Source organism: Elephantulus edwardii, unplaced genomic scaffold, assembly GCF_000299155.1.
Source record: "Elephantulus edwardii isolate Elephantulus edwardi_28Jun2011 unplaced genomic scaffold, EleEdw1.0 scaffold00006, whole genome shotgun sequence".
Lineage (NCBI taxonomy): Eukaryota > Metazoa > Chordata > Mammalia > Macroscelidea > Macroscelididae > Elephantulus > Elephantulus edwardii.
In genome coordinates this window covers 32,024,974-32,034,793 of record NW_006399756.1, presented here as the reverse complement: position 1 = coordinate 32,034,793, position 9,820 = coordinate 32,024,974, and the positions used below count along the sequence as shown (strand labels likewise).

General features: G+C 34.4%; 1 protein-coding gene across 1 annotated transcript in view; it reads right to left on the bottom strand.

Moving 5' to 3' along the window:
- The window catches only part of HPSE2 (heparanase 2), a 771,012-nt gene that overhangs the window by 685,719 nt on the left and 75,473 nt on the right, over positions 1-9,820 (bottom strand). The window lies entirely within an intron of this gene.

The window sequence follows — 9,820 nt, the reverse complement described above, 5'->3', positions numbered from 1 at the left end:
TTAATAAAATCATTATTTACCATAAGCACCATCAACTAAATCCAAACAGGAGGAAATTGATGATTTCTATTAACTCATGCAATCTGAAGTTGACTGAACATGTAATCAAGATATATTAATAACAATTAGTAACTAGATGCAAAAGTTGAAACAAAAAAGGACTAGTAGATAGAAATCACAGATTCAGTGACAGAAATAAGACAGGAGATCGAATTGTTAAATTTTGTATAATCAATAATTTCTTTTCATTGGAAATATCTTCTTTGAAAAATACAGCATTAACAATAAACGTGTTCCTCACCTGATGGACTAGATAGGAATCAGAATGACTACATATGTAGGGGAAAAAGAAACAAACTGGAGAAGCTCAGTGTCAGCAGTCAGAACTAGGCCAAGTGCTGACTATAGAACAGACCATAAATTATTCATGTGCAAGCTCAAAATGAAGTTGAGGAAAATCAAAACAAGTCCAGAAGAAACAAACATTATCCTGAGTCTATCTCTCCTAAATTTAAAAACCATTTCAAGAACAGACTTGAGACACTGAACACTAATGATCAAAGATCAAGTGAACTATGGGATGACATCAAGGATATCATCCTGGAAGAAAGCAAAAAGTCATTCCAAAGACAGAGAAGAAAGAAAATAAAAATGAATAACAGAAGAGACTGAAAATTGCATAGAACATCCAGAAGCCAAAACAGAAAGAAGAAATGGCAAAGCAAAAGTTTTGAACAGAAGATTTCAAAGGGCAGCATAAGAAAAGAAAGCAAAGTATTATAACAAAATGTGCAAGGAGCTGAAGTTAGAAAATAAAGAGGGGAGAACTCATTCAGTATTTCTCAAGTTGGAAGAACTGAAAAACAAATTCAAGACTCGAGCTGTGATACTGAAGGATGTTATGGGCAAAATATTCAATGATCTAGGAAACACCAAAAGAAGATGTAAGGAATATACAGAGTCACAGTACCAAAAAGAATTGGCTGACATGGAACCATTTCAGGAAGTAACAATGATGCTGAAAGAAGTTCAAGCTGCACTTAAGGCAATGGCAAAAAGTTAAGTTCCTAGAAATTGACAGGCTACCAATTAGCATGTTTTAACAAAAAGATGCAGCCCTGAATGTGCTCCCAAGTTTATGTCAAGGAATTTGGAAGATAGTCATCCGGTCAACTGACTCTAAGAGATCTATATTTGTTCCAATTCCCAAAAAAGGATTGGGATAGAATATGGAAATTATTGAGCATTATCACTAATATTGCATGCAAGTAAAACCTTTAAAGATTATTCAAAAACAGCTGGAAGAGAACAGCCAGAAATTTAAGCTAGATTTAGAAGAGGCCATGGCGCCAGGGATATCACTTCTGATGTCAGATGGATTTTGAAAGCAGAAAATAGCAGAAGAAAGTCTATTTGTGTTTAATTGATTATGCAAAGGCATTTGAGTGCATGGATCATAAATTTTTTTGGCTAACATTGAGAAGAACAGTAATCCCAAAACACTTAATTGTGCTATGCAAGACCCAGAGGTAATTGTGCAAGCAGAGCAAGACAACGCTGCATGCATGGTTTAAAGTCAAGAAAAGCATGCAGCAAGGATGTATCCTTTTTGTACAACTATTTAATCTGTTTGTATGCAAGTAAATCATCCAAGAGCCTGGAATTTATTAAAAAGAATATAGCATCAGGACCAGAAGATGACTCAGCAGCAACCTGCCTTATGCAGATGACACAAACTTGCTTGCAGAAAATAAAGGGGATTTTTAAATGCTTACTGCAGAAGACCAAGGACTATACCCTTCAATATAGATTATATCTCAATATTCAGAAGATAAGAATTCTCACTACTGAGCTACTACTGGGCAACATAGTAATGGATGGTGAAAAGATTGAAGCCATCAATGATTTCACCTTACCTGGATGCACAATCAAAATCAAAATCAAGACATATTGCATTAGGTAGAGCTGCTGTCAAAGACTTGCCAAGGTGTTAAGGAAAGATTATGTCAGTTTAAGGACTAAGGTGCATCTGATTCAAGCAATGGTCTGTTCAGTTGTTTGTTATTCATCTGAAACTTGACAGAAAAAGGATCAATGCTTTGAGTTGTAGTATTGAAGAAGAGTACCGACCATCCATGGACTGCCAAAAGAACAAACAAATATATTCTGGGAAAAGTGCAAGCAGGGTGCTCTTTAGAGGCAAGGATGGTGACATTTGTATTAAATGAAGTATTCTGGGCATGTTGTTAGGCAGGGCTGGTCTTTCGAGAAAGACATCATGCTTGGAAAGCTGGAGGGTCAGCAAAAGAGAGGAATGAGATGGTTTGACAGCGACTGTAACAATAAGTATATTGGAGATGATAGAGATGGCACAGGATAGGGCAGGGTACATATCTGTTGTTCAAAGGGTAATTATAAGTCATAGTTGACTCGGTTGCACCTGACAACAACAAATGAAACAGGGTTATGTGTACAGACCTATTAGAACCTAGCCTGGTAGCAGGAGTAAGCAACCTAGAAATAGTCTACATTACTGAAGTCTGTGTCCCAAAAGCACAGTATTGTGGGTGATAGCAAACAGTCATGGCACAGAGTAAACACTCTATAAATGCTATTTACTGAAAGATGAATCAACATTGTGATTACCCATTCTCCTAACCAGGCAAAAAATCAGAAGTCACAAATAAGCTCCTTAATTAAATGAATAAATGCCTTCTAATCTTGAGTAAAGAAAGCTTACCTTTCAACCCTAAAATCATGTCTGATAAAGAACACAGCAAGGAACTAGTGCATAATCAGACTCAGAATTAACCTTTTATTTTTAAGAATCTTGAAATCCAGTATCACAAGCATGAAATGAGAGGTTATATACATGGCCATATCCCTACAAAAACACATGAAAAATCCAAATCAATTGGGTTGCAATGCTTGATGCTAACTAATGTGAATACCTAGGGAAATGAATTAACATAGAAATTTCATTTGTCAATTCTTTAAAAGATGTATCTCTTCACTGGGCAGATGAGTTTATAAAGTTTGTTAATAATTAAAAGTATCCCCAGAACATATTAGTGACACACTCTGTAGTCTTCTAGAAGTATCTTCTATGGTGATTAAACCCATATCACCCTCTGTTAATAAACATTCAAATAAGTAGCATGTACTGCTACATACTATTATATTTCAAGGTTTCTTTATATCTCAAATGTTTAAAGGTTATTTTATCTTGCTTGATAAACTTAGACATAATTGCAGGCAGGGGTTTATCTAAAATTAAAATCTCTTTCCCCACCCCAGCCTCAAAATTTATTTGTACAAACAGTACTGGAGAGCACCAGCCCCATGCAGATGGCAGCCTAGGAGCTCACACCAGCCCTTCTGTCCTCAGATAGAGAACTCTACTATGGAGTTTTGTGGAGGACTGAGCATCTTTAAGAGCTTGACTTGAAGCATGCTGAGGCCTTAGCTGGTATATGAGTTGAGGACTTGGCTTTGGATTTTGGCCAGTAAAGCCTGAGTCCTTTGGCAATGTGGGCCTGAGCATGCTTCCTAAGCATAGAATGGATAATGTAGGCGAGTTTGTGGCTGACACCCCTAAGGATCTTGGGCTTGATCTCCTTGGGCTTGACAAGAGCCTTCACAGCCTCAGCATGTTAATCCATGGCCTTGGCATTGTTAACCTGCATCTTCTTCAGGGTTGCTGTGCTTTTTTGCGAAGTGCATGTTTCTCAGGAAGTTAGAGTCTATCCCATTAAGAGACCGTTGTGATCAGGGTTTCTTGATGCCATTTCCAAGACTGGTTGTGTGTGGTATAGGTCTTGGACTTAGCCATTTCTAAACCATCACCACAGTTCCTAACATTAAAATCTCTTATCTGGAGGCTTTAGTTGTGTTATACACGCAGTTGCATTCATCTGGGTTCATGCTGATAGACAAATGTTCTCTGCTTCCACTACAAAACAGATTATTTATGAAGCACATGTTTCCTTGTCCCCTGACACCAGTGTAAAATGTGCTACTATAGAAGTTTTAAAGATAGCTTTGAATTAACTAAGAAAAAAAATGGTAGATGAGAGTCATAAGGATGATATAAGCATCTGGAACAGAATGGAAGACAACAGTTTAAGTTACATACTTTGCGTAAATAATACCAGGTTCACTTACAGAAAACAAAGAAAACTGAGTGAAATAGTAAAGCAAGTAGAGCTTACAGTATCTTGATAGTGTGTGAACTTACTCTGAAGAGCTACAGAAGACACAGAAAATTCTGACAATGAAAGTGACTAATTCAAATCACTGGGGAAAATTGAGGGTTATGTGCATTTCAAATAAACATAATTTAGTTCAAAGAACTTTAAACTTCTGCCAAATTAGTGACAAAGACTTGTTAAGCAACAGTACAAATAGAAATCATTTAAGGTTGATAGGTGGTCAAGAAAAATGCTGCAGAAAAATAATTACAGTCTAAAACAGTGGGTTTTGTTTGGTTGACTACTGTAGTCTAATGCCTATCTAGAACCAGACTCTTCAGCATTACTGCATTGCAACTTCACTCAATTCATTGCAATCAAGTTGGAACCAACTCATAACTGAGCAAGTATTCAAAGACTGTAAATTATATAGAAGGAGATGACACATTTTCCCCCTTCAGAATAGCTGGTGGATTTGAACCACCTGCCTTTGTGTTGACAGTGCAACTACTATCCTCTAAGTCACAGGAGCTTCTTTACTGATATTTAGGAAATAGAAAATAAAGTTCTCATTCCACTCATCTGACCCCTTTTTGTTATATTTAAGTTAGCAGGATGGCCCATAAAACAAATATTTTCAACAAAGACTCTTTTGCTCAATTCATTTGCCACATTAAAACAATATAAGTGGCCCAATTAAAAATTTTTTAATTCCAAGTAAAATTTTGCTGAATATTATTTTTAAAATGGTTATATTGACAATGAACTTTCAGAGATTCAAGCCAGATTTAGAAGAGGGCATGACTCAAGGGATGTCATTCCTGATGTTAGATGGATATTAGCTGAAAAACAGAAAGTCATTTACATGTGTTTGATGAACTATCCAAAGGCATTCAGCTGTGTAGATCATAAGTTATGGGTAATATTGAGAAGAATGGAAATCCCAGAACATTTAATTGTGCTGATGCTAAACTTATACATAGAGCAAGAAGCAATTGTTCCAACAGATAAAAGGAGCGCTGTATGGTTTAAAATCCAGAAAGTTATGTGCCAGTGTGGCAGAGATGCATCCTTTCTCCATATCTATTCAATCAGTATGCTGAGCAAATAATTTAACAAAATGGACTATATTGAAAACAATATAGGACTGGAGGAATACTCATTAACAACCTGAATTATGCAGATGACATAACTTTGCTTGCTGAAAGTGAAGAGGACTTAAAACACTTGCTGTAAAAGATGAAAGATTGTGGCCTTTAACATGAGTTACATCTCATCACGAAGAAAGCAGAAATCCTCACCACTGGAGCAATAAGCAACTGCATGATAGATAATGATTGAAGTTACCAACAGTTCCATTTTATTTGTATCTACAACCAACGCCCATGGGAACAGCAGTCAAAAAAATAAAAAAGTCCCCAGCTATCAGAAAGATGTAAGTCAAAACAACTATAAGAGATCATCTCACCCTGTAACTATAGCAAAGTTCAATAGCAAATGCTGGCAAGGCTGTGGAGGGATTGGAACTCTTATTCACTGCTGATGAGAATGTAAAATGGTACAACCACTATGGAAGGTGGTCTAGTACTTTCTCAAAAAGTTGGAAATAGAAGTACCATTTGAACCAGCAATTTTACAACTTGGAATATACCCTAAAGAAACTAGAACCACAACTCAAACAGATGTATGGACACTCATAGTTATTGCTGCATTATTCACAATAGCAAAGAAATGGAAGTAACCCAAGTGCCCATCAATAAATGAATTAATAGAAAAACTATGGTACATTCACACAATGGAATACTATACAGCATTAAAAACCCATGAAATAGTAAGACATTACTCAACATGGAGGATCCTTGAGGACATTATGCTAAATAAAATATATCAGTCATAAAAAGATAAATATTGTATAACAGGACTGTTATAAAATAGGACAGACATAGGAGAATTAGAAAAGAAATAGGGAAAGAGTGGTTAGATGCTGAATACTCCATTAGAACAGATGAAGGAAAGAAGTGTCTGAGAGGAATATATTATTATATATTATATGTTATATATTATATATTATATATTATATATTATATATTATATATTATATATTATATATTATATATTATATATTATATATTATATATTATATATTATATATATAAAATCTGGAATCAGTGGTGGGCTGGGGGAGGGGAAGGAGAGGGGAGAGAAAATGAGCAACAATGAATAAATAAAAGGGGGGGACTTTATTAAAAAATATGTCATGCATTCGGATAATCTGCTGTCAAGAACCCCTCCAAAGAGCTAAAGAGCAAGGATATCAGTTACAAAGCTAAGGTGCACCTGATCCAAGCCATAGTATTTTCAGTTGCTTGCTATGCACCTGAAAGTTGGGCAATGATTGAAAGAAGACTTAAAAAATAATGAAGCCTTTACATTAAAGTATTGGCAATTTTTATTATGCTTTTCATTTTATTATAGTATTAAATATATTTTATTATAGTATTTATAAAATAAATATATATTATTTTATATATATGTCTATAAATCAATACCATCTTGTTAGTAATGAGTGAGTGAATGTGAGCACAAAGACATTTAAGACTTGATGTATATTCTTTCATAAAAACTCCTACCCAAGTCTCCCTCTCATTTGGCATCCCTTGAGAACAAGATACTAACTGTTACGTACAATGACTGACATATTCATACTCAAGAAGCTGCAAAATACACATATATGCACATGATTGTAAGTAAGTGTAAATAAATAAAGTGTAAATTGTAAATAAGTAATAATGTATGAAAAATAAGTGTAGAGAAAGAGCGAAATGATTTATGCTCATTTAAAATAATTCTGTTCAAAAAAACAGGGGGGGAATAAAAATAATTATTTTGCCAATGTCATACTGGAAAAATCTCTTGTAACCTTAGCATTTACTTTAAAAACCCACTAGCCTATGTCAGGTTCACATTATTTCCAAAGTCATGTAAGTCATTCATCACATGAAAACATGAAGAAAGTCAAAGCCACATAAATAATACATAAAAACAACCCAATTTCCTAAAATTAGGACTTAATTAGGAACATTTCAACCAAATACATGCACTAAAGAATTAGATTAATGTTCACTAATGGTCTGTCACTATAAGTACTGTAAAATTATTTTTTATTAAATAGAAGATCCTCATAGAATATAATTTTTCCTCCTCTGAGGAGTAGCTGTTCAAAACATGTCATCAGCTAGAATGCTTGCCTCTCTGCCAGGAGTCAATACATCAACTAAAGATGTAATACCTAAGAATTAGGACTTTTAAAATAGGGGACAATAACTACCATTTTAAACATATCTTAACAATCTGACATTTCAATTACTCTATTATTTTTATTATACTGACATTTCAATCACTTTATTAGTTTTTTACTATTCTTATTTGTCTTATCTTAAAATTAGAGAATGAACCTAGCTGACAAAAAAGTTATGACACACTGTTATATATACATAAACATGAAATTCTACAAATAATTGGAGGCAGTGAAAAAATACTTCTAAAATTTTGGAGGTCCAGTTTCCTTATTCTCTCACTTAAATACTTCCATGGCTGATATGTCAAACAATATATAAGAGTTATACAAAATAAGTAGAACATCATCAAACAGAAATCCTAGAGTAGGTGTTCTGAATGTGCTGGTAAAGAAATTCACTTAATTTGAGAGGTCTCTGCCCCTTCAACCTTCCTCTCCTTACCAATATACATTCATCACTGAAAAGGGAAATATTTACAAAAGTTAGTTTAGTTATGTTTAAATATTATGTTTAGCTGTCTGGAGACCATGTTCTCAAGAGTTATATAAGAAATCAAGGATTAAACTTCATAACAATTAGAAAACCACACAGTGTAAAATCAAAGTCTTACTTAAAGGACATTAAAATAGTTTTACCATTGGTGCTAAGCTGAAGTGACTTCATCTCTTCCTAGCACCTGGAACCAAAACCTTTTGAACTTTAATGTAAACAACCCACAGCACACCAAATGCTCTATAGACTGCAAGGTACCACCTCTGCAAGGGCATTTAGGTGAAAAATGTGGAAAATGTCTCATGACTCTTTGAAGCAGTTTGGGAGAAGTAAGAGCAGGAAAGAGGCTCTTCTGTAGGGTAAGTTTGTTTAGTGGAAAGTAAGCAAGTTGTCAGGGTAAAAGTTGACAATGTTGATTCCAACAGTTTGAACTAGGAATAAACATCCAAAGGGATTATGTTACTGAGAATTAGAAAAGATTCCATTGAACTCAATAGAACACTTGTATTTTCAAAGATAATATGCCTTCGAGCCATGCCATGTTAAAGAACAGAGATCCAACTCTTTTAATATATGCCTTAGCAATATTAGAATAAGGAAGAAATTTTTTTAAAAAATCTTATTTCTAATAATTGAACTAAAAATACTAAACATATGTACATATATAAGTGCAAGGTTGACTGCATTCATTTGTAGAGAAATGTATATTACTCTCAAACATCGAAAATATAAACCCAGTTTCACAAAGCAGTTTAGGAAAATGCATGTGTTGGCATAAATCACTTTCAACTGTTCCCTCCTTAAAGACCTATCAAAGAGCAAAACCCAGGGTCCATATTTATGAAATCTGTAATCGTCTTCTCTGCTCACAAAAGTCACATTTAAATTTGGCTTTCACCTCATAGTGTTAGATTTTCTACCAGGTACAAATTAAAAATTGGAAAAAGTCCTGTTTTTCCAAAAGCAAAATAATTTGGTTGCCACTCAGCAACTTCTAGTGAAATGCCAAAAAGTCTGTTTAGGGAAAATAAAGGTAAAATTTTCCTAATTTGAAGTATGAAAATATAACTGAATTGTTCATAATATGTCAGATTTTGCATCTTTTATCTTTTTTAATATTCATAAATAAGGCAAAAAACAAACTTACCATTTGCTAAACTTTATTTAGATCAATACAATGTAAGACCTATCTTACATGCCCTTAAGAAAATGGAAGTAGCTTGGACTACTTTTCTTAATGCATTCAAAATCCTTAATAATTTTTTAGGGGGGTCTGGCTTCATTTGCTTAGGATAATATTTTTTAAAAATTTTATTTTAATGAAAGTTTACAGAAACTTTGGATTTCCATTTATTGTTACACTTTTCCCTCTGCCCACTGCCCCCAATTCACTTTTCTTTTTGAAAAGTAAAAGAAAAATTCTTTCATTGTTATTCAATCCCTGCCTCCAAGTCCACTCCACTATGCTACCTGCTACTATTCTTTTTCACAGCCTGAACTCACATGCTCTCAAAGAGGGGGAAAAAACCAAGCCTGCTCCTTCTTGGGACTCTCACACATGCTCCCCCTATACCCAAGTATGTGAGGGAGTATGGCTCAGTCTCACAGCCTCTGCACTCTTAAAAAGAAAATCACATACTCTAGACAGTTTCACACTCAATCAGGAATAGAATTTTCTCAGCTCTGCCTGGATCATTATCTTTTTTTACATTTCATCTTTATATTTACTGGGTTCATAGAAAGGGCATAAACAGAAAGAGGAAAATAGCTGCATCTTAAAAGATACCAAATTTAGCAATTCTCTCAAATCTATTGGCACAGATCTAGAAAGTCATATTT